We start from the raw sequence: 24,035 nt of genomic DNA, 5'->3' as shown, positions 1-24,035 counted from the left end.
CTTGTAGAATAACAGTTACTTATTAGCTACACAGCCCAAAATTATTTTAAATGATTTTTGTTCACCTCTCTGTATTTTCCTCTTTATACTTCATGAACATTGAGAGATTTAAAAAAAAAAAACCAAACAAATAAAAAAGCTAAGAGGTGAAATGAAATGAATAGCATTTTGTATAGAAAATATCTCCAAGCCTAGTTAGGATTTGTAATTTGAGACTGCATTGAGTTATGCTGCTAATTCCTGTTTCAGCAATCTGTTGTACTATTTATTAGTTTTTAGGCTTGTTCTGTAATGGAAAAGAACCTATTAAACTCTAAACAAATAACAAGATATGAACAATATTCTATGAAATTTTTTATGCAGACATATTATTCAAATATGCAGTTGCTTATCACACATGATTCCTATAGTCGCATGACAAAGTGAGAAAGAATGGGATACATTGCGTTTATCATATAAGTTTGATCTTTCCACTTACATTCTGCCAAAAATCCCTCTCTACTAAGACTACCTCCTACGTCTTTGTGTATTGACTATTTCAGAGAGAGAATCCATTTGACCTGAAAGTCACAGGAAATAATAAAAAAAAATTATATCCGTAGGTAAGTATCCAGGGCCATTTGGTGTTGTACAAACACAGAACAAAAATTAACCTTCTTAATATCTCTAAGTCTGAAATATCTGCAATTTGGATTTAGGTATTTCACCAATTTCACTTAAAAAGACCAAATAGCAATTATGCTTTTTAAAAATATAATTGATTTTAATAGCCTTTATTTACTTGTTTACAGTTAAATTGGAAAATGGAATTAAATATCTTTGGATTGTGGACAACACCATATTATCTCTGATCAAGTACACAGGCAGTAATTCAGTCTGTATGTACCGTTGCTGCTGGTGTTCATAAACCAACAGACTCTTGTGGTTTATGTCATCAGCAGAAAACCAAATCTGAATTATAGCCTCACATTCAATCTCTGTGTTCTGCACAAAAATTGCCAGTTTTCAGAAAGTTCAATTTAGAGACATGGGATCTGGAGACCTATAAAGTGTATTTCTTCCTGTCAGTGCCAAAATCAAAGCTGTGAGTATTCAAAAGAAAAGCATGATATAAAAACAGTCCAGAATACATCCACCATTTCATAGACTGAAGAATGTTTTCATTAATTTTCCAGGAACTTGAAAAAGGCAACATTCTACATGATCTCTCTAGAGATGTCCCAAGAAGTTAACCAGACACTGAAACACAACCAAGATGGAGAGCTGGAGCAGGGGAGAGATGAGAAGGAATCAGAACAGGATTTTTCCCAATCAGCATGTTAATTATCTGTGAAAAGATGCAAAGCAAACACCTGACAAATGTTTTCACTAGTGGCAGAACAATCTATTTTATAAACATTTGAAAGAAACCACCTTTCAAACTGATTTCATTTCATCCTAATGTTAAGAGACGCTGTGCTGTTTAGTGCCTGGAGTAGGGAATTTGGAATCAGGAATTCTAGGTTTTACTCCTGCCTCCGCTAATGATTATTTGGCAAGTTACAAAGGTGAAGTAATCAAGTAGCTAAACTACCTGCACATTGTGGAAGGTTTCTTTTGTTCTTATGGTCTCAAATTGGTGCCATATTGGGCGCTTTTCCAGAAACAAGTACCCAAGATCAAATACAGGTAGCAGGTAGATACTATATTTTGCATTAATGCTAAGTATTGGGAAGTCTTGTAACACTAAAAGTTTGAATTTGAAAGAAAAAATAATTTGAACATAAATTTGTACAAGTAGCCATCGTGTGAAATGTTTTCTGTTTTAACCTGTTTTCTTTGTAGACATTTCTTTCGGGTGTCTAAATTTACATTGGCAGCAACAGTAAGAAATACACATTACTAGTGTTTCTATGCATGTAAACTACACCTTTTCAACATGTGTCAGTTTCTGGGCAGAGAAAATATGGTTCCTAATTGAATTCAATAATGTAATTCAACTGGAGTTTCATGCTGACAGCGTGAGCCCCAAGAGCTCAGTACTTTGTGACAACAGCAGAATACGGAGATTGTATGACATCCTATGTATTCAGCTGGGGACTGTATCCTGTTATGCAGAAGATGGAGAGAGTGACTATTTACAATTTAACTTTGATGTAAAGGAGAAGTTTAATCATGCATCAAGTACCATATGTGATATTGGAGAAGAGTTAATCAAAGATGACAATGCGGGTGGGACGGATTTTCTTATACTTGAAAGATAATAGTTGCATGGATTGCAGAGGTTTACTAGTAAATTCACCTGTAGTCTTAGGGGCTTATTAATACTTCAGGTTGGTATAGGATTGATAGAAGGCAGTTATCCACAAAATACAGTTCTGATGAACTTAAGAACAGGATATCCAGGGATTTTGAGGGCTCTGAATTTGGGTTAATTAAAAAAAAATGTATTTCTATAATTTGTAATAGTCTAGGAAATTCACTCCAGAGGAGCAGAACTTCCTTAGGAGGATATACCATGTGCTCCCCTCCTCTGGCCAGCTCTGCTCACTGGACATGGAGGTGAGAGCTCTGCCTTCTCCCTGTCCCAGTGTGTGCTAGATAGTAGCAGTAACCATGGTGAGAAAGCTCCCATTGTCTTCACCAGAACCAGGATTTCACTACAAGTCTAATTAACGCTCTGGTTGCTTTCCTTAGTGCTATGACCTGGCAAGGATTGCTGCAGGTCAAGCCAAAGGGAGGAAGGATAGCTTCAAACTAAAGTTTCCTTCCTTCACTTTGGTACGAACACTCAAAAGCATACAAAAGAACCAACAACAACATGGACATGTGCAAACATGCTCTGAGGACAAATTTGGAAGGTGATAGATTGTGAACTGAAATGCAAAGTTTTATTCATCTCTAATTGTAACTGGGGAGCCAAGTCTACTGCATGACTCTGCCTGACTCCAAACAGAGCCTACAATGACTACAAACCTAATTTTTCTTCAGATTTGAAATCAGGCAAAAATCATTACAAAGTTCCTATAAATCTTTATATCCAAGAGAATAAATGAAGACCAAGACCCTTGGGGTTTGGTCTTATATCAGTTTTGTTATATCATTCCTGATTCAGAATCTCCTACAACAGGAATGTTCAACCACTGCATACTGTGAGCTATCTGATGTCTAAAAGTCCTATTTTATTACTGATTTCAAATTTGTTAATTAAGCAGGGTATTTCATCCACAGGTCAGGTGAAGAGAGACCTTTTGAACTAGAGATTTAAAGATTTTTAAATTAATCTGTTTCATACTGAAATGTTCCAACTTTCCCACTGGACACAAGTTTCAAGGTAACCAGATCCCAGTATTCTTTTTTCTTGCTACTATGTATGTAAAATCCCAATCAGTTTTTGGCAATACAGTCACTAGTCTTCACCGGTAAGATTTTAAAATGTATTTAGTCCCCTAAAGATGCAGATAGGTGCTTAGTGCGATTTTCAAAAGTCCCGAGGTGTCTAACTCCCATTGATTTCAAAGGCCCTACAAAATCTACAAAGAGATACTATAATATTATTAAAAGGAAATATCAGCAAGATTTTTAAGTGCAGTATTTTTTTTAAAAAATAAGCTCTCAGAAGCACAAAGTCTTGATTACATTTTTACAAATGTGCAAAGATTTAACACATATAATTTTGTAACTTATAAAAATGAAATCACCCTCGAATGGGCACTCTTATAACATATTTTCAAGAGGACTCAGTAAGGTGCAACTACACACAAAATACATGGAAATATTTACCTACAAGCAATTTAAGCACCCATGGAAAATAGAGATATTTGTATGTACAATTACATGCTTAAGCAGTCTATTGAACACTGATTCAAACAAACAATAGCTTCTATAATGATAAAGGAAATTGCTAACATTCAAAAGTTTTTTTATGGATTGCTATGTAACATCAACCACCACTCTTTACCTCAAAACTCCCTTTTAACTAAAGCTATTTACAAGGTTTGACTCAACTTCAAACACACTTCAAAACACTACTGGTTTGAACCAGACTTGTATTTCAAACCAAAAATAGTTAGACCTTCAGTGCGTGTGTGTGTATTTTTTTCTTCTCTGTTTGGATAGCCACAGATTGTTTGAGAAGTTGGTGCATTTTATATTCAAACCAGAGGAGCAAGTATATGTTGTACAAGGCAAGTCACACATTTTTTTAATAGGTCCATGACATACAGTTGCCATCTTGAAATACCCCTTCCTGGCCTGGGGTTGGCCTACATGCATCCCACCCTCAGTTTTACCTTCTCCTCAAGGCTTCTCAGGAATACTTCTCCAACACTCTCTTAGGATAACTACATCCATATCACAGGGTCATTTATTAATAGAGGCCCCTCAAATTAGAAAATAAAGTTTAGTACTGTAAATTAAAAGGTTTGGGCTCTGCCACCTTCCATGAGTCCAAGCTCCTTCCTTCAAAACAAAGCAATAATGTAAACAGTGTCTGACCACCCTGGATTTAATAAAAATCTTATATCCCTCCTGGGTTCTTTCTCAGCTTTCTGCCCCTTGTATGGGACAGGGCCATATGGCTGTAGCCCTAGGTCTTCTTTCCTGGAGTCTTTTCCCTGATCCAGAGACTACTGCAAGAAAATGTCCTTTCCTGCACCTTCTCTCTGTAGACAGCCTGTTTCTGAAGCTTCCTTTGGCTCTTTATAAACAGCACCTGCTTCTTTCCCAGCTAGCGCTGATTAGTAAACTAGGCTGGCTGGCCCCTGGCCCTTAAAATGCCATGCCGCCTGTTGCCGTCCACTAGTCCCATGTCCTGTTCTGGCAAACCTGAAAGCCCATGCAAATAAATGCAGACGTACTGAAGCCAGCATGAGCTCCAACATTGATAGTTGTGGGGACTGAGGCACAAGAGCTCATATCAAAATTGACTGGCTTGAATATAGATGGTGTCACAATCCAAGTGACATCCAAGTTTAGATGACTAGAAATGGAAACATTTGTGTGTATTTTATGATAGACTTACTCACCATTGTGACTGAAATGTCTTTATCTTTCAAGGAAAGAGCATTCCTTGTTGTCTAAGGCTTACTTGCTATGCTAGAAATCGTAGCAGTGAAATCTAGGCCCCTATGTTCAAAATATTGTCCTTAGAAATGTCAGCTGAGAAGGAGTAAAAATTCATAGATTCCAAAGCCACAAGAGACTATTGTGATTACCTAGTCAGACCTTGTCATAAATATAAAGGGAAGGGAAAACACCTTTAAATCCCTCCTGGCCAGAGGGAAAAACCCTTTCACCTGTAAAGGGTTAAGAAGCTAAGATAACCTACCTGGCACGTGACCAAAATGACCAATGAGGAGACAAGATACTTTCAAAGCCGGAGGGGGGGGGGGAAACAAAGGGTTCTCTTTGTCTGTGTGATGTTTTTTGCTGGGACCAGAGCAGGAATGCAGTCAGAACTGCTGAAAAAAATTAAGTAAGCAATCGCATTAGATTCTGTTTTGTTTAAATGGCTGATAAAATAAGTTGTGCTGAATGGAATGTTTTTTCCTGTTTTTGTATCTTTTCATAACTTAAAGTTTTGTCTAAAGGGATTCTCTGTGTTTTGAATCTGATTACCCTGTAAGTTATTTACTATCCTGATTTTACAGAGGTGATTCTTTTATTTTTTCTTTAATTAAAATTCTTCTTTTAAGAACCTGATTGCTTTTCACTGTTCTTAAGATCCAAGGGTTTGGGTCTGTGTTCATCTATGCAAATTGGTGAGAATTTTTATCAAGCCTTCCCCAAGAAAGGGGGTGTAGTGCTTGGGGGGATATTTTTGGGGAGAGACGTTTCCAAGTGGGCACTTCCCCTGTTCTTTGTGTAACACTTTGGTGGTGGCAGCGTTTAACCTAAGCTGGTAAGAATAAGCTTAGAGGGTCTTTCATGCGGATCCCCACATCTGCACCCTAGAGTTCAGAGTGGGGAAGGAACCTTGACAGACCTCCTGTATGACCCAGGCCATAGAACTTCTTCAAAATAATTCCTAGCGCAAATCTTTCATAAAAATATCCAATCTTGGTTTTAAAATTGTCACTACGACCCTTGAAAATTGTTCCAATGCTTTCACCATTAAAAATGTATGCTTTATTTCCAGTCTGAATTTGCCTAGCTTCAACTTCCAGCCATTGGATCAGGTTGCAGCTTTCTCTGATAGACTGAAGAGCCCATTATTAAATATTTGTTTCCCATGTTGATACTTATACCGTAATAAAGATGTCCCTTAACCTTCTATTATTGGGTCTTCAGAGGAAAAATCTGGGCAAAAAATAGAGTTATGCATAATTCATTTGAAGCTGCTATTGAACATGGAGCCAGATTCATGAAACAAGAGCAACAACTATTTTTGTGGTTTCAGTGTTTTAGCTTCACATAGAGCCCTAATGATTAAAAAAAGCAATCGACCCATCATGGGACCCATTTTGGCAATGTAGAAACTGATAATGCACTAGGCCTCCTTATGCAAGTATTGGGTGAGGAGGATAAGGAGAAGTCTTCATGGCAGTGACATTCCGCAGGACTAGATGCAAATGTGAATGAATAGGCCAAGGGGCAGAGGATCTCCAGCATTCTCTGGTCACTCAACACTGGCTTGATGGAGGATCAGTACCAAAACAAATTCATGGGCACAACAACAACAGTAGAAACCAGTGGAGGAGTGGACTAGAGACATTCTGTATGTTCAGATCTAAACTCCATACCAGACGGATATTACCCAGAATATTATTTAGCTAGTCAAATTCTTACTTGAATTTAAAACAAGTTATTACAGTTTCAATCTTCAGATATCAGAGGGGTAGCCACGTTAGTCTGGATCTGTAAAAGCAGCAAAGAGTCCTGTGGCACCTTATAGACTAACAGACATATTGGAGCATAAGCTTTCGTGGGTGAATACCCACTTCGTCGGATGCATGTAGTGGAAATTTCCAGAGGCAGGTATAAATATGCAAGCAAGAATGAGGCTAGGGATAACAAAGTTAGTTCAATCAGGGAGGATGAGGCCCTCTTCTAGCAGTTGAGGTGTGAACACCAAGGGAGTTTTAATCTTGACTCACAAACCATCTCAGACTGTTGGTGGCTCTGCAGTTTCTATGAAAACAAAGGCAAAGTTAAGCATAAGATCAAGTTACAGTCAAACAGTCTAAAACACAAAAGAGAAAAAAATAAGACCCTAAAAAGTACAATTGTACAAAAGCAGATTGCAGAAAATGCCGTTATACAATCTCAGAAGCAACAATATTTCATTTTAATTTACTTGAAAGAATGAGACAACATGCTTAGAATTGGGACAACCATATTCGGAGCCAGACTCTCAGCTGGTAGAAACTGGCATAGCTCCACTGAAGTTATTGAGCTCTGCTGATTTATACCACTTGAGGATCTGGCCCTTTATTTCCAGACAACCAACTCTAAAATCCCCGCTGCCCAAGAACAAGTGATCAAAATTTTTCTCCATCGGCCTGAATGATGGGAAAGCTCATGTGCAATAAAAGCCTTCAAAATGCATTATCATCATGCAGAGCCTCAGTGCTACGCACGTATTTTACCTTATGAATTATAGAGAGTTCTAGCTGCATTACAATGCTTTGCTAAATTGGACTCCTGTTTGGTTAAAAAATTAGAGCATAATCAGTTGCTATTCTCTTTTTGTTTCTAAATTCTACAATACTGCCTTGATTTCATAAGCCTACAGGAGACATTTTCCTTTGCGTCTTTTAATATCACCTTCTCTTTTCTATGTTAGTTCTCAAGAAGATGATTATGTAATACACCGAAACAAGAAAAGATGCCTTACATTGGTGCCCTGCAAATGCCAACAGTATACCCCATTTTCCCCTAAGACAGTCAGCCTTGGCAAAAAGTTGTTTATTTGGAGCATAAATAAATGGGGGAGGGGGAAGAGGGAAGATCATGCATGGCTTAAAATAACATCACCAACCTGACAGTTTTATACCAGCATTCCGGGTATTTGCATATATCCTATTAACGCTGATTGTGCACAGTTTTAGAATTTTGATGTTGACAGTCAATTTACAGGGGTCAATCATATATTTTACTAAATGGACGGTTTCTTATAATTGTACCTCAAAAACTGACATCTAAAGTCTACTGATAGACAAAGACAAGCATTTGCTTCAAGAAAACATCTGTAGGCAAAAATACTCCCAAAAAGACTGGTTTATTTTTGGACCATTAGCAGCAATTGGAATGGGTTTGACTAAGTATTCTAAACTAACATATCTTCAATGCATTACAATGTATTACACAAGCACAGAGTTCATTAAATGGCAAGTATTTCTGCGTTCATTTTTTAGGGAACACAGTCAATTATTTTGTCTTTGTGGAACAGTCAGACTAAATTAAATTTGACTCACACTGACCAAATGAAAACTGAGCTTGAGTTTTACAGTATCTCAGAAAAACGAATGATGGGGAATCAAGAATGTTTCATAGCTGAATGCAAAATTTATTTTTAATTGATAACTGTATGCCAAAGAAATGTCTCAACTTACAGTTGCTCTTAACTTCTTAAAGCTAATTTCCCCTGACCCATGAAGTATGGGGGAAAGAAAATTCCAGCATCATAGAAATCTTACAGACCCCTAGATATTACAAACAGGACTGCTGCATTGGCAAATTTGTATTCCTTTTAGGTTTCCATCGAAGCCTTTAAGGTTTACATTACAGAATCCCTACTGACAGGTGCTATGCATGCAGCACCATTAGGATCTTCTGGAAATTTCCATTGCAACTTAATAAGAGGAAACATGTACCAGGATTCAAGAGAAGGACACACTGACAAAACAGTTTAGGATAACAAATTCACCAGAAGCCCAATCATTCAACTATTTCTCTGCAACCTAAAGAACAAAAGAAAAAAAGATAATATTTCTAGGGCTGCTAGAGTTTTTATCTGCCAGGATTTTAATTAACTAGATTAAACGTTTAGAGAGAACTGTTTGCTTCATTTATTTTTATTCAGCATCAACTTTTACCGATAAAACTCACAGTCCTTCTCCTGTACTTTAGACTTGCACTTTATTTTCCATGTCTCAGGACTCATCGATAAGAGAAAGAAAACTGCGGAACAAGTAGAAGTCTGTCTGATGATGTTTACACAAACACAGTTATTTCAGATGAGGCAGCCTGTAGTTTTGTAACAGCATTTACCTCTTTTCAGAGCCGTTTGTCAGAGATTTGAATTCTGGCAGAAAAATAAAAGCCCTCATTGTTAAAATGATCATGTTTACCTAGTTTCAGAGTAACAGCCGTGTTAGTCTGTATTCGCAAAAAAAAAGGAGTACTTGTGGCACCTTAGAGACTAACCAATTTATTTGAGCATTATTTGTTTACCTATATGATTTTAATAGGAAAGTTATTGTGAAAGGTCTGGTCGCTTGGTGCTAAAGTGCACCTGCCAATATCATGAAATAGGAAATAGTTCTGCTTTGGGTTTGTGAAAAAGTAACCGTCTGCAGAGGTACATTGCTGATACCAGCTTTAGATGATTGTTAACCCAACATGATTTTTACTGTAGGTCTGAAAAAAACAATAATATTTACTGCATAGTAACATATTCCCTTTACTATAGCATATACTTTACTTAAAATTACCTACTGTGTGGGGCATTATAGGTTACTCTGGTAAAATGGCAGTAAAAAAAATGTGAGTGAACTGTAGACTTTTCTCTCTCCTTTCAAAAGTTCATGTAATTTAAGCAAAGCTAAACTACATATATTTTGTGCAATTTTGAGGGTGAAAGAAGCAGCATGAAAAGAAGACAGTTTAGCAGCTAGACTGATTATCAACAAAATACCCCACAAGTTGGTAGGCAAGTTTAGGTGCTCAGAGGACCAGCAGGATTCAGAAATTGAAAGACCAACAGCCTGATTCATGCTCTGAAGCCAAAATCACCCTACTGGTGCAACCTGGATGTTCAGGAGTGGTAAGCCTACCAATAAAGGCACAAAGTTTTTACTCCCTCACAGAGCCTGGAGCTCGCTGGTGTAGCCAGAACTGAGCATGACTAACTTAGAATGAGGCAGATCTAGGCTGGCTGAGAAATTCACAATTAACACACATCCTCTGAAGCCTCAGTCAAAGACTCTCTTTTACTCCCAGCCATAAAATAAATCTGCCTTCTCAAGGCAAAAACTTAGAAGAAGGGTAGCAGTGCAAATATTGCCTGCATTTCCCTGGCGGTGAATGCTTCAGCCAACATATCTATCTCCATGAGTTTGGTTGATTCAAATCCATTCCGTGGCCCTACAAGGATGAAGCTGGCCTTGAGACTACAAAGAGAATGGAGGAAACTTACGATGGGAATTGGAATATGAGCTGTATTGTCTCACTCCTGACTTTGCTTCAAGGGCTTCAGGAATTAAGAGCTACTCCTCTCTTAGCATACAGACAATGGGATTGTTGGTACTATTTTCATGTCAATGTGGGGAGTTTATAATTTCTGCACAAGATCTGATGTATAAAAAAATGAAAATGCCTAGATATGGATCTTTGCAGTTTTAACTAATTATTTGCTCGTTTCACTCTTTTCTATTTGTCACAAGTTCCTGTGTAAGATACAGCATTTCATGTGGACCTTAACAAATTGTACTTTTGCACTACCATAAACATGAAAGAAAGAGTAGCAAGCAGGTGATGAGAAATAAGACGGTATAGTCCGCTTTTTTCTGTCTTTAAAGGTCAAATTACTTATCAAAAATGGCTCTAGGCACTTTTACAACATTTAAAATACTAAAAATGTTTTGAAGTCTACAACAAGTTGACCATAGAAAACCATCCTGGAATGAAATAAGACTTGTACAAAATAATAACATCCCCCATTCTACAACCCAACCCCTATCCAAAAAGGTGAGACAATAGATGAGCCATGCCTTAAAGTTAAACAAGCCTGGGCTTTGATACACCAAGAGGGGGAATTAATTTGAGTCAAGGAACCTTCTGAAAAATGCCCTGCTCTGAGTCTCCTCTCTTTGAAACCAGAGGGCTGTTAGTTGGAACTCCTTCACTAATCTCAACTGTGGCAGTATCACATGGGAAGAGGGATGGTCTTTGAGTAAGGTAGGTCCCAACAGCCTGATCTACCACCTATTGTGGCCCATTAAGACTCCCATTGTCCCAACCCATTCAGAGTTTATTGGTCTAAAACACACAACAATTTAAACACCCTCCAAAAGCTCATTTGAAGTTAGAGCTGATTACAGTATTGATAAATGTGCTAACTGTATGTGGAATGCCATGCCCCTGGAAAGGTAATTGTCAGCAGGGATCAAACCTCGCACTTCTGGTTCTAAAACCATAAGACGCTACTGTCTGAGCTAAACAAACCGGGTCTGTTAACCAAAGCTGTAACAAGCTTATCTATCTGTGTATGTTGCCCAGCCACCACTACAGGGGGAGAGAGTACCACATTAAGCAGGTGTGGGTTACCTATGAAATACCTTTGAATGGAGAAGCAATCAAATCCTCCACTAGCTTAAGCTTCCAAGTGATCTTAAAGTGTAGGTAGAATACATTACTATAGAGTAATATATTAAGGTAAAAAAACTATAAGTGATCTAATGTGTCCATTCAAAAGAAAGGAGTGCTCTGTTCTGGCCAAGCACAAATGAAAAATGTACTCTTGGCTCCTTCTGCTACTTGGTGATCCTCTAGCAGCCAAAGATCTAACAAGATCCTTGTCAGGCTTGCTTTGAACAGAAAATTAGAAATACTGCCAACAGCGAGGTTGCTGTTAAGATATGGTGCCATGGGGTTCCCTAACCAGACAATGGAATAAAGTGGAGCAGAAGATCATTTTGGGGATGCTCTTTCTCTGAAAGGCTGTTTTCTGTTCTTGTGTAGCCAGACATATTAGTTAGACATATTATAAAAGTAAAAGATAAGAAATGGTCATGTTGATTAAAGCAAGAATGCAAAGACCTTCAGTCTTCAAGCCTATATGATATTTAGCTTATCTAAACTGAACAATGTCAAGACCTGAATTTAGCTTGAAATAAGGGGTTAACCAATAGTGACTCCATGTCACAAGATAAAATGCTGCAGTAAACAAGCTAAAATGCTGATATGTGCTCAGTCAGCAACTGCAAAGCACAAGTTTTCAATATTTTGAGCAATTCTTAAGAAATAAGTATAAGCAAAATTTGCAGCTGTTCAACTGCAGAAATGCCATAGCAACTTCCTGACATAAATGCCAATGAGTAAAATGCAACTAGTTAATGAGAACCCCAATATTAGCAGTATATGGAAACTCAGATAAGGAAAAGAGGATGACCCCTGCATACATATGCATACTCTCCAGTAGGCATCAGTGTAACCTGTTATAAAAGGTGTTATCCAGCTTATGGGCTGTGGGACGCAACAGGACAAGCCAGACTGACAAACATCTGATGATCACCCTACCTGTTCTGGGATTCCTAGGGTGACCAAAGAGCAAGTGTGAAAAATCGAGACAGGGAATGGGGGGTAATAGGCCCCTATAAAAGTCAAAGCCCCAAATATTGGGACTGTCCCTATAAAATCTGGACATCTGGTCACCCTAGGGATTCCCCACCAAGAGACATAAGTGATCAAAGTACTAATGCTGGATATTTTGTACATCTCTCTATTGTCTGTTATGTTATAGTGTTTTGGGCAGTGATTTTTGGATAATAAAGGTATTAATACAGCAAACATGATTACTTCAAGATGGTTTTCATGTGCTCATTGGGTCTCTTAATCTAACAACAAACAGGATACTGTAGTCAATTTAGAGGTAGAACCCTCTGAGACCGCCATAGTCTAACCAATTACCAAATAACAATTATACCAATTTGGGCCACACTCTATAGCTTAAGCTGAATACAGACTGTGATAATGAGGAAAAAAAAAAAAGAAAGTACTGAAAAAGTTAAGAGAATGAATGTATGGGAAGAACTGGTACATTACTCTGCCCTGTATTGATATCTTCTTCTAACCATGCTGTCAATACTGAAATTTTCTCCGGCAGCAGCACATTACTGGTAACTGTATAAGAAATTATTTCATCTTTGCACAGTTGAATGTAACTTTTCAAATTGTGAAGCAATCTGCAGTTTCTTCTGGCTGTCCTACTTTTTCCATCCAGTGCCTATTACAGAATTCTGACTTTATCTCTGGTAGTTACTATGATGATCTGCAATGTTTTGGGCCTGACAGTCTTCAAAATCCTTAAGTGGCCTATTGTCTGGAGGTGTATTAACCTCAGATTTTTGAACTCCATGTTATTGTTACATCTATTGGGTATTTTGTTGATTTATTTTTGTGTATCTTTGATCAGCATTGAATTTTCATCTTGATACGGTTTTCATTGTCAACATTTTTTTCCTTTGCCACACACAGCATTGCAATCTGATTTGCATGTATAATACTTGGCATTTTGAACTATACCAGAATGCATTTAAAATATTCCTTCAATGAAGGAAGAACACCTTACATTGTCTTCATAGGCCTTTTACTGCAGAACATAATGAATCTATTATATTGTCATCCTGGTTGTATAGCTGTGCTTTATATGTAGAGATATGCAACCTGATTTTCAAAAGAAGGTAGAAACATAATTGCATATACAAAGTGCTTGCCAATTTGTGCACCCAGTCACTGAAATTGTACACACAAACTAAGTAACAGCATGTGCAATTGTCCAACTAGGCACTTAATTGACCTTTTCTGTGCATATTATCTCAATATGTGCACTTAATTTTCAAAGGAAAAGTTCTGTAGAATTTAGGCATCAGTTCAGCAAAATACTTAGGCACATGAGTAGTCCCAATGACGTTCATGAGCTTACTCACATACCCAAATGTTTTGCTAGATTATTAAAATGATTCTATAGCAGTTTAAAATGATTCTATACTAATATTCTATAGTGATAACATTTTGTTAAATTCTATGATAGTCTCCTGCTGATAATAGCTCATCTTAACTAATTAGCCTCTCACAGTTTGTATGGTAACTTCCAACTTATCTGTATGTATATATATATCTTCTTACTATATGTTCCATTCTATGCATCTGATGAAGTGGGCTGCAGCCCACAAAAGCTTATGCTCTAATAAATTGGTTAGTCTCTAAGGTGTCACAAGTACTAACCACTTGGTTAGTAAATTGGTTAGTCTCTAAATAAATAAATTGGTTAGTCTCTAAGGTGTCACAAGTACTCCTGTTCTTTTTGCGGATACAGACTAACATGGCTGCTACTCTGAAACCAATATGATAGTCTGAAAACCTACAGAACATTATCATTTTCTATAAATTCTATAGGATTTTTCCACAGGGGCTGTGATAATTGTATATGTAAATTACATACACACAATTGCTTGCATAACTATTTTTGAAAAATGAGGCTCACATTACACTGTGAGGTGTGAAAGGTTCCCCCTTAATGACAATGCATGGAGGAAATGGTAACAAAAGACTAGAGGCCACTCTGGTTACCTCACCACAGGCTGAATTGGGTAAACACTGTTTGGGGTAGGAAGATATAGATATTTGGTATTAATACCAATCATTTTTTCTCACTGCCTTCATTAGTGGATAAACTGGTAAAGTTACTTACTGCTAGACCCAAATGTTTTCAGAATGCTGGTGAGATATTTTAGTCCCCAAATTTTAACATATAAATGTTCAACGAAGATATAAAAGCAAAATCACATATACAGTTATTTAATGAGTGAGAACATAAACACCCCCCTCATCAAAACAATCTGCTTGCCAAGAATAAACACTTGACAGGCAGGAGGCATTCTATTGATTCACTGCTCAAGATGGCCCTTTGATAGTTGATTCCAAGCTTCCTTAAGGTATTGGCACAACTACTGAGCTCCGTGTAGTTAACAAAGCTTTCAGTGTTTTATATCCAGTTCATCCCAGGTGAGTTCAGTGACAGATCTGGAGGCTAGAAAAGCAGTACTTTTGAATAGTCCATCCTGTTCCTTTCTACCTTAAAAGCTCTTTCAGTGCCTGCTTGACTAATATGATCTCTATGCTATCAAGTCACAAAACTGGACCAATGACCCAGACAGGATAGAGGAACCTATATCTGAAGAGTATTATGATAGCTCTCTGAACACTTGTTTGCTAATTGCCATCTGCACTGCTCCCAAAATATCTCTCAACCTTCTTCCTTATGCGTAGGCAGATAAAATAATACATCACTTAAGTATGCATACAACATATCAGGATCTGCTCATTGTGTGATAAAAATCAAAAGAGTTTGCACTTATACTCGTCATAAAACTTTTCCAAGTTGTAGAAGTCTAATAATTATGAAAATTGCCTGACACATTCCTCCTATGAACTGGGCTTCTGAAACCTGCAGAGAAACATACTGCCAAGACTGTAGAGGTATATAGAGATGCATAGCTGTATGGGGCAAAAAGCAGACCATAGGCTCATAAGAGTTGTGCTATACCTTTTAAATTTTTATTTTTTTAACTTCTTGAATGCTTGTTATTTAAAAAATATAAAACCTATTTCTTGAACCAGGTAGCAGGAGCCCTCATATGCAAAACAAAAACAAATGGGAGTTAGATTGGGCCCTGGAAGACCATCTGATGTCCAAACCAGTGGTAAAAAACAGAGCCTTTATGTTTTTTACCTAGCTGCTGCCAAGCCACACTGCATGGACTGCCATGAGAGGAACAGAGGAACTTCTTTGTGTCTGTTGGTGACATGAATTTGTACAAGAAAAGGAACCTTTGGGGAATATTCCCAATCACTGATGATTTACCTGACAGTACTAACTTCAGTGGTGATTGATTACTTACAATGCATCCACTATCTGTTCTGTTAATTTCTTTGGTTAATTTTATAATAGAATGTAAACAGACTTTCGCTACAGCAAATATTACAATTCCATCCATGGCTTGGTAAAAGAACCCGACCTATTTATATTTTAGGCAGCTTATCTTCACTCTGAGAGTCTTTTAAAATAGGCAAGATACACTCTGTCCCGTGAAAGCTTCTTTCATTTCTGTAGGGTGCTTTTGTTTTGTTTTATAGCAAATTCAGACTTGAACTGATCATGTGGGGCCAGCTCCATAGCTAGTATAAACTGGCATAGCTCCACCTAATCAACACTGAGAAGCTGGCTTAAGCACTGGAAGTCAGTGTTCTAGCAATTTTATTTACCATCTTATCTGCTAGTAGGCAGGCTCTGATATATTTGCCGGCACAAATTTCTTATGCTATTTTTTTCCTTTTGTATCTTTTTCTTGGTTTCCAAAATACAAACTATACAACACGCAAGAATATTTCCCCAGAAGTACCTAAAATCTGCTATTTGAGACCTTTGTGAGAATCCCACGAGGAAAACATTGCTTTGAGAATTTACTTAGTGCAAACTTACGTTAAGATAACAAAATTCAACTGACTCAGGAGAGGTATTTTCTAGAGAAGGGCTGAAGCTGTGAAATTCTAATGTGAAGCCAAACTTTTCTAAAGTTCAGGAGGGTTAAGAGGCAGCATTTTCGTTTGGGGCCAGTTGAGCAGCTCAGTTTCACTTCCAGAAATTGAACGTTACATAAGAATTGCAATACTGGCTCCAAATCCATAGTCTACCTAGTTCAGGACCCTGTCTCCAACTGTGGTCAATATTAGATGCTTCAGAGGAAGTGTCTGAATCCACCTAATGGACAATTATCTGACAGAGGAAGTTTTTTTCATAATCTCCATCAGTTAGTGTCAGTTTATTAGTTGAAGCATGAGAATTTTATTCGCCTTGTACACATTTTATCTTGTCTAAAGTAACAGTGAATGTTTTTATCCATATAAATATCCTGTTAGCCATGAGATCATCTGGTTAATTATGTATTGTAAAAAAAGAATTTCCTTTTATGAATTTTGAATTTGTTGCTTAGCAGTTTCATTGAATGTCCCCTTGTTCTGAGAGAGGGTAAATAGTAGTGCCCAATTTATCTCCTCTATACCATTCATTATTTTATTTCTCTCTGTGTTCTGTCTTATTCACTTCCATCTCTAAACTGAACAGGCTTAATATTTCTAATTCCTCCCAAATGGAGAACTTTCCATATTTAGGGGATCTTTTCATACAAAGTGTTAGGCTGACTTCAATTACATTACAAACATGGACATTCCTCTCACATTGCCTATAAATTTTAGAAGTGAAACTGTGTGACTTGCCTGCTTTTTGTTATTCGAGTAAAGCTTCATACCATTATGTTGGAGAGAATTAAGATAGTCAACAATAATATAGTCAGAGGAAAGAAAAATCTATAACACTTCATAGTAGTGTTTATAATGACATGTAAGAGTGTGAGAAACAGGAAACAGATTGAGGCACCTCAAATATGTATAGCTCTTTAAAAGAAAGGTAATAAGCAGTTGTAATATAAAGAAAGGTTAATGAGCTTCACCTGTAAAATAAAAACATTAAAAGGGTCTCTGAAAAAAAGTCTTTGGGTACATGGAAAGAGATCTAGGAGGAAAACCTCAAAGATACAAAAATGTAGCCAGAATTTAGCTAAAGACAGTTATTTAAACACCCACCACTCATACCTCTTATTGCCAAGAAGAATTCAACCATCATAATGGAAGCTGGCTAGACAACAGGAGTACTGTCCAATTTCCAAAAGTCTACTGATCGTATCACATTTGTCTGAAAACAAAAAGTGTAAAACTGAGGATTACAGAGAATATCAACAAACTACTTAATTGTTTCTAAGACATTATTTGTGTATTTTTCAAGTAAGGTGTGGAACAATGGGGCTAAATTGTGAACTGGGGTGAATTGACATCACACCATTGAAGATAACGGAGCTATGCCAACTTCCCCCGGCTAAGAATCTTGCCAATGGTAGCCAATTTAGTTACAGAGATGAGCAGTGTGCATAGAGTAAAACAAGTCAATTGTTTTTCCACCTCTTTCTCTTGTAAACAAAGATATGATTTTCTTTCATCAGAAGTGAAATTCTGATTAAGTTTAGTTTCTCTTTCAGCATGTAAGCATTTCCAGTGGATTTTTTTTCATGAAATGGTTGAATGCATTCTGCTATTTTTATTATTCTGTCTCCTCAGTCATGTTGGTATAAGTATATACATAGGAGAAATAAATACTTCCATTTGGGCACTTTAGCACAGATTTTAAAAATGCTTTCACATCACAAAAATACTGTACTGTAACTGACTCAGAAAAAAAAATCAAACTGAAGATGGTTCCATTATCACTAACAATTTAGCACTCTGCATTTTGTTTACATTACTTGTAATAGCACACACTACTGCATGTTTATAATTTAAGGCTGGTGGATCACATTTCCCTCAAATACGTATACACAAAGTGATTTGTAATAAGAACTTGATTCTTCGGGATTCTGAGCATTTCCTATGGGTTACTGAGAACCCACAACTTCAGTCAGTGCTGAGGGGGATCAGTCAGTATCTCATAGGTGATACCTGCAGGACCGGGGTTTAAAATGGGCTGAATTAGGCACTGCTTGAATGGTGGAACTTTCTAATAATATATATGCTATAATATCCATCCCCTTCCATCAACCACATAGCAGGAGAATTTCTGAGCAAAATGAACATGGTTATTTATAACAACATTTCTTTGCAATCTTAAAGTTAAATGTTGCCACAAGCAAAAGCTACAGTTTAATAATTCTCCATGCGAAAAAACTTACATTAAATGAATGTTATGGTCAAAGTCAAACACTCAAAACACAGAAAATGGCATAGTTAATGTTACCTGAGGAACCTTAACATCGCCCTTTTGCAACACCTCCAGAGAGCTATCACCACCTGGAAAGAGGCTTGCATATACTGGTTCAAACTGGATTCTCCTGGGACCAACAGACAAAGAAAGGAATTATGGTTAAATAGCCTGAGTTAAAAGTGACTCAGGGCCTTCTTTCTGATCAAATAGACAGGCTGTACTGTCCAAGGGGAGACAATTCCTTCCTGGGAAGGTTTGGAAGGACTTGAACCAATCTGTGTGCTTGTTCTGAGCTAACAGCTGTTATGAACTTGTGACCACAGGAAAAAAAACATTTAGAGGCATTTGAAAGACTGTTCACTGGCCAGAGCTGTGGCTGGAGTTGGGGTGATCTCTGGTAAGGTTATTAGAATGCATATAGGTTCTTTTAGTGTTTTAATATGTTTTCTCTGTAATGCGTTTACCTTAAGAATAAATGTGCTTGTTTAGAAAAAGCTGTGTGGTAACAGTTGTGGAGAATTACAGTTTACAGTCTCTGAAAGGCAAAGTAGGGCTGCTTAGGCCGTCTGACTTTGCTGGGGAATTCACTGGAAAGACTTCAGTCAGGATGGAGAGAGAGAGGTGTGTCCCTGTTCAAGAATGGTGGTTGCTGGAAGATGGAAGCCTGAGAGTGGGTGCCCTTGCTGGACCACGGAGGGGGAATACAGGAGCAGTTGCCCTGAACTGTGACATATCAAAACCCCCAAACCCTCATATTTCCTTAGTGAGTGGGCTACACAGGACATCCTACAAATAACATGCAATTCACCATTTATCCCACAAACTTAGCCTTTTTTGGCTCACAAATTCTTTGCTTTTATTCAAAATTTGATTAATTCTTTTGTAAATGTACTTAACTCAAGCAGTTCTCTGTGAACTTTTGATATCTGCTGTTTGTTATGTGAATTCTTTTGGTTAGTTTTGCTTGGTCAGCTAAAATCACATGTTTTTTATTGGTGTTTTTTGATTGAATGAATTTGCAAGAACATGGCATGAATACTCACGAGAGAATTTAAAAATTGGTTTGCATAAACAATGTACACGCAACTTTGAAATTCACTTTCAATGAGGATTGTGCCAGTGAAATTTAATCATGCAAATATTTTCAGAAAATAAGTGCAAAAGAGGTTTGGTTTGAGGATGACCCAAGTGAATTCATTAAAAAAAGTTAAATGAATATTTGGGAAAGATTTTCAGCCGTACTATTCACTCAACTTTGGTCAGAAAGCTTTGAAAAAAATAAAGACTTTTAGAAGCAATGTTAAGGTTCTTTTTAATCACTTAGGATTTAAAAACAGATGTTGATTCAGCATTTCCAAATCTTTTCTAGAAGTCTGTACCATAGACATGTTATATAAAGCAGCAGCAGCTGCTGCTGATCTGAGTGTACATTTGAAAACATATTTCTTCATACTTTCCATGAAATAACATTTAATTATAAGTACTGTAACTCCCTTGATAATTGCATGCGAATTCATTTTAATGTGACTGCATTACCTTCTGATAATCGTGCAGTTAATTCAGGTCACCACCAGTAGTGTGAAGAGATCAGAAAATCAGAACTTACTATAGTAAGTAACAAGATCTTTAAATCAATGGGGTATTTTAACAAGAGATTTAAGGAGACATAATAGATTATGGATTAGACTGTACTCTAAATTAGCTAGAACCAATGGACAGAAAGCACTGTGGGAGCCCCTCAGACAAAGTATAACAATTAAGACAGAGCAAAGAAATCAATATTTCTGGGCCATTCAATACCAAAATCCCTTTTCAGCCTGTTTAAGAACAAACCACAAAAGGTGTGGAAGTTTGGTTCAGTACATGATCCAAATCTAGTAGTCTGGAAATCTTGCAAGAACATACTTCCTGACATAATTTCTGGTACTTCTTGTTTTCATTAGGCCACTTTCCTTTAAGAAAAAACTGATTACATATTGTTGATCAGCTGAGGAGATATCTGAGGCCATTTGCCACGACTCTGAAACAACCCATATTGACTAAAAAAATACCACAGATAAAATAATTTAATTAGAGAATTATACTTCTTTTTTTACCAAGTTGTGTGAGAGCCACTAACAATTTCCTTGAATGTATACATAACTCTTGGTTTGTAGATATTCACTATTGCAAGCATTTGAGATTTGAGTTTCAAGCTGTGTCAGCCAGTTTTGACTGGACACAACTTACATGGAATGTTTGCTCCCTGGTTGGATAAGTGTAACTTTTAGAATCAGGTTTGGAGTTCAAATACATACATTTACATGTACAGAATTTGGTTTCCATTAATATTCTTTTGTATTCATTTAAAACTGACAGTTTTCAAGAGTATTCCTGCCAGTAAATTTGTTCATGAGAATATTAACAAGAAGAAAACGCAACAGGCACATGAATATAGCCAAACAAATCCAGTTTAGGTATTCATCCAGTTCTAATGTCATACGGAAAGATACCACCAAGTTATAGCAGGGAAATTTTCCAAGTGATTTTTCTACGTGATTGAGGAACACACGTCCTATTAAAAGCCAATGGCGTTTGCGCTCCTAAATCTAGTAGGCACTTCTGAAAATCCCACCCCTAATACTGTTGAGTCCTCATTTCCTACTTAAATTCTAGTTTTGCCAGCATTCCTTCAATTTTTTTCTTCTTGGTTTATCTTTTGCCATCTCTACTCAGAAGCCCCAACCTCTGCAAATTTGTGTCCTTCCCAGATTTTTCTCCATATTCCCTGCAATCCCCCGCCTCACTTCCTCTTTCATTGCCTGGGACAGCCTCAATTTGGAATCTTTCTACAGCTCTTAAGATTAAATTTTCAAAAGCACCTACTTTGTTTAGGAGCACAAGTCCCATTAAAACACAAGAGAGCTTATGCTCCTAAATCACTTAGGTACTTTTGAAAATCTGACAAGTAAATTCATTTAAAATAGAAAAATAGAGAAAAGAATTCTAAAAAAAATCCTTTACACATGGTATGGAGCAAATGACCAGAAGTGAAATGCACAGAACTGAGCACTAGGAAGTAACATGTAGACAGTGAAAAACAAGTGTCACAGAAAAAAGGCAAGGGGCATAGTGAAACATCGACTATGTGGGCCAATATTAATGTGCATGTAGAAACCATCTGGGAGAGCTGAGAGGTAAGCATCAAACAAAGCTTAAGGTTGTGTGAAAAAGGATCAGAATTGTCCACAGATGATCAAGGAGGATTATGTGACTCATAGTGTCAATTGTCCCTGAAAGATCCAGTTGCATCAGAAGTAGTATTGAGCTGGAGCAGATATTTTGGAAACCTGAAACTAAGTGTAATTTCTGTAATACAATAGGATTTAAAGCCCAACTGACATTTTTCATACAAGTTACATTGTTTCTTGTAGCTGGTTGATGGTGACCTTTCTACTCTTTTAAACAATAAATTAGAGTTTGAAGTTGGATGGTAATTGGAAATGCAATTAGCAACCAGGTTAGAAGGACATTCTTTGAAATCACAGATGCTAAAGATGCATGTAGCTATTGCTAGAATGATTAACATCTATACAGAGAAGTACTTAAGTATTTGGGAGGTGGAACACATTTGATCTGAATTTTGGATAGTCATGTGTGCCTAGTTTGCCCAGCATCTCTCGATATATATGAATCCTTATTTTGTAACTGGCTGATTAGGCGTCTATTATGGAGTGACAGTCTCAAAGAAGTACAAGATTATACAACTGATCCTCAGGGAGTTTACTAGAATTATCCAAATCCTGTAGTGTTCCATTTTTGAGAATACTGTTAAATATTGGACCCTTGCAGTTCATCTTACATGGGCTAGCTTCAAACTAGTTTAGTTGCTTTGTCTGACCGCAGGAAATAATGTTTTAAAGAAACATTTTATTTTCAGCATCCAGGCACATGAAAGGTAAATGAGCACATAGAACCAAAATATATAATTTTCTGGCAATTCATTCTCTGTTGCATATAAAGAACAAATATCTTGGTAAGGAGTAAAATGCACCATAGCAATGAGAGATGAGGTTGGTGTTTGCCATTGATTCACACTGGGATGAACAAGCCTCTATAGGCTCACTGGGAAAATACATATATCTTTACTAATAAGCGTCAACTGCTAAGGAAGAATTCACTTTTACATATACAAGTAAAGTATTGCTCCATTCCTTACTTCATTATTTTTATGGTTTCTTCATGTATATTTACTGGGTAACACTTTAGCACAATGGTCTAACTGAAGTAATTAATCCTGAGTTACACTGGAAATCCAATTGAAGTACTTGCGACATTCACATTAATACCAAATGAGTTCATGGTGAGTAATGCTATTTAAAAGATACCAAAGGAATTAATATTGATTAGGCAATTATTTTAAAGTGTTACTGTTTACTGTAATGTACATCAGCTTCAGTTCTGGAATGATTTCATTGCACATTGAGTCTTAATGTTGGCTAGCCTGGGAGCCACAGCTGGGATGTGAAACTAGCATGACTTTTGCCACATCATGTGTGACTACAGCTTGTATTCCACAGAGAGGACACCCTGATTCTGATTCAGAAGTCTGATAAGCAGCTGTCTTCACAGTCGATGGCAAGTTTGCTTCATATTAATTTCAGCAAGAAACTGTATCCTCAGCTGCTCTTTCCCGAAGCAAGTTCTACTAGTTGGATCTCAGAGGGGATAAATATGAAACTCTATAATAAAAGCTGGGATAATAAATCAGGACTCTATAAATGAAGAGTTGAAGGAGGGTAATATAATTAATGACAAGCAATACGGGTATATGGGAAATAGACCCTGTCAAACTAACTTGATAGATTTTTTGAAGAGATACACATTTGGTAACAGTGGTGATGTAATATGCTTAAACTTCTGTAAGGCATTTGATGTGGTGCTACAGGACATTTTGATTAAGAAAATAGAACAATACAAAATCAATATGCATGCTTACACGGATTAAAGACTAGCTAACTGTGAGGCTCAAAATTTAACTGTAAATGGGTAATCATCATCAAGACAATGTATACCCAGTGGAATCCTTTAGGGATTGGTTCATGGCCCTCAGCTATTTAACAGTTTTTCAATGATCTAGAAGAAAATAGAAAATCATTACTCATAAAATTTTCAAATGACACAAATGATTTCATTGCACATTGTGCGGGAGCAGTAAAGATGCCAGGTCACTGGTACAGAGCAATCTGGATCTCTTGGTAAGCTGGATGCAAGTAAACAATGTGCTTTTCAAATGTAGTTATACATCTAGGAACAAAGAATG

This window comes from Lepidochelys kempii, chromosome 8 (assembly GCF_965140285.1).
Source record: "Lepidochelys kempii isolate rLepKem1 chromosome 8, rLepKem1.hap1, whole genome shotgun sequence".
NCBI lineage: Eukaryota > Metazoa > Chordata > Testudines > Cheloniidae > Lepidochelys > Lepidochelys kempii.
The sequence above is the reverse complement of the archived record's forward strand: the minus strand, read 5'-3'. Positions refer to the sequence as shown.